Source organism: Sprattus sprattus, assembly GCF_963457725.1.
Source record: "Sprattus sprattus genome assembly, chromosome: 1".
In the NCBI taxonomy this organism is placed as follows: Eukaryota; Metazoa; Chordata; class Actinopteri; order Clupeiformes; family Clupeidae; genus Sprattus; species Sprattus sprattus.
This window is the reverse complement of record NC_137920.1, coordinates 71,127,885-71,130,384: the sequence shown is the minus strand read 5'-3', so window position 1 is coordinate 71,130,384 and position 2,500 is coordinate 71,127,885. Positions and strand designations below refer to the sequence as shown.

General features: G+C 50.0%; 1 protein-coding gene across 1 annotated transcript in view; it reads right to left on the bottom strand.

Moving 5' to 3' along the window:
- sgcd (sarcoglycan, delta (dystrophin-associated glycoprotein)) overlaps positions 1-2,500 on the bottom strand; it is a 99,110-nt gene that overhangs the window by 85,373 nt on the left and 11,237 nt on the right.

Genomic DNA, 2,500 nt, shown 5'->3' with positions numbered 1-2,500 from the left:
AGTTTTGATTTATCTGTAGATAGATTTTCTTAACAAATACAAGTTAGGCCATTTCTGTTGCTAGGCAATCTAAACTAAGCGCTGCCTATCTGATTGTTACATTTATCGGTCTTTGTTGCATTATATTCCATTCCAGAAGTCCGCAGTTCAGCCTCAATTCAAACCTGCCCACTTTCCTGGAGTAAACTGAGGACATTTGGCCCACGGACCTCTGTTCATCCTCAGAGGGGGAAACAGGTTTTCCAAAGTGGAAATGCCCCAATATGGGCCAGATCACGGCCAGACCAGGGCCAGACAAGAGCCAAATAAGGGCCAGACAAGGGCCAGATCAGAGCCAGATCATAGCCAGACCAATGCCAGTTCAGGGCCAGACCAGAGCCAGATCCGGGCCAAATCAGGGCCAGACCAGGGCCAGACAAGAGCCAGATAAGAGCCAGATCATAGCCAGACCAATGCCAGATCAGGGTCAGACCAGGGCCAGACAAGGGCCAGATCAGAGCCAGATCATAGCCAGATCAGGGCCAGACCAGGGCCAGACAAGAGCCAGATCAGGCCCAGATATTGCCCCCCCCCGGCTCTGCTGGTGCTCCAGTGGTGTCCATAAGTGCTGATCCTAATAGCCTCTGTGTGCTGACGTGGTAGCAGAGCTGTGCACCCCCCAGCCTCGGCGATAATGGCCCCCTTAACAACTCCCCGCAGAAACTACAATTCTCTGTCTAGACGGCTTTGTGCAGCTGAGTACTTCCAGTTGCGTACATGGCATTTGACAGCCACACACACTCCGTGCTCACTGAGACAAATGGCGGACGACAGCCTTCTGAAACTCAAAAAGACTCCCGGTCCCTTTTTTTCCTTGCCCGCTCTTTTTTTTCTTCCATCTCTGTGCGTTCATGGTCTGTCACCTTAATCGCACATCAAAAATGTGCCGCCCAGACTAGCCTGCCACGATTACGGGGCTTCTCTACCCAATTTCACATCGCTAGAGTGAGCGTCTCTCCAAAATGCCGGGAGGTATTTCAGATGAGTTCGGGCCATAAGGCACAGCATAACAATGTCCTACCTCTTGACACCCATGTAGACTGTCATCTGATATTAAAGTCAGAGGTATCAGTCACCAAGAAACTGACACGGAAGGAGGACAGCCATCAATAAAGACTCCAAACTAAAAGAGCCAAATGTTCGTACACAGACAAGAGGACAAAAGCTGCAATTAAACGTTGATTGACCGAGCTTTGAAGAGCGGGGGTTTTTCTTCTTTGCGTATTTCAACTACACCACCACACAGCCGTAAAGGCTATTTACCCCTTTGAACTGTCTCCTTCCTCTCTCAGGGCATTTGTCATTACCCCCAAGGGGTCGCCGTGTCAACGCCCTGATCTCACAGCCATTGTTAAAGGTAGAGCACAGCTTGTAGAATGAGGAAGACCGGGCTGGACCGGACCGAGGTGGTGAGAAATGCAAGCTGTAGGTGTTCACTGGTCATGTGATTAATGCACAGAGAAGAGCTCTGGGGGGGGGGGGGGGGGTTGGTGCACACTCGAGATGAAATGCATTCAGGGGCGAGCAACCGAGTGAAACGGGAAATAAGAGACCAAGTTAAACAGTGCTTCATTCCTCTTCTCTCCTCTCCTTTCCTTTCCTTTCCTCTCCTATCCTCTCCTCTCCTCTCCTCTCCTCTCCTCTCCTCTCCTCTCCTCTCCTATCCTCTCCTCTCCTCTCCTCTCCTCTCCTCTCCTCTCCTCTCCTTTCCTTTCCTCTCCTCTCCTCTCTTCTCCTCTCCTCTCCTTTCCTCTCCTCTCCTCTCCTCTCCTCTCCTCTCCTTTCCTCTCCTTTCCTCTCCTCTCCTTTCCTCTCCTCTCCTCTCCTCTCCTCTCCTCTCCTCTCCTCTCCTCTCCTAACCAACCAAGCATCTCTATTATTATTATTATTATTATTATTCTGAAGCCCAAAACTAGAACACCTCTTCATGTATTCACCATCGCACTTCCATTCACAGCACTAAGTAAGCATTTCATACAGCGATTTCCAAATAATTACACATGCATAGCCAACGAATCAAACAGTTCACAACAGAGCAGAGTACATGCTAAATCTAGGAGCAATGCTGTGAGTGTGAGTTTTCTCCTTGCTGTATGCAGGGGATGTGGGAGTTGTCATCTGAATGACTGAACAAAGGAAAGTATTTTATGGCATATGTGGGATGAACATCTGGACCACAGCTGTGTGGTTTCACAAGCAGTGTGTGCCATGCAGAACTAGCCCCACCCCAGCAGCAGACAGATGCATGCCAAACCAGGGCCATACCTGGGCCAAAGCAGGACTCTACCCAGGCCATATCTGGGCTAAATCCATCCAGTTTTGATCACCATCTGTGACGGTTTTGATCTGTGCTGTTTTCCCCACTGACAGATTGACAAGCACATTTACAAAAACACTTCAGCTGCCCAGATGGGGTGCTGGCATGGCCCAGTTCTGGCCCGGCTATGGAGCTGATGTGGCG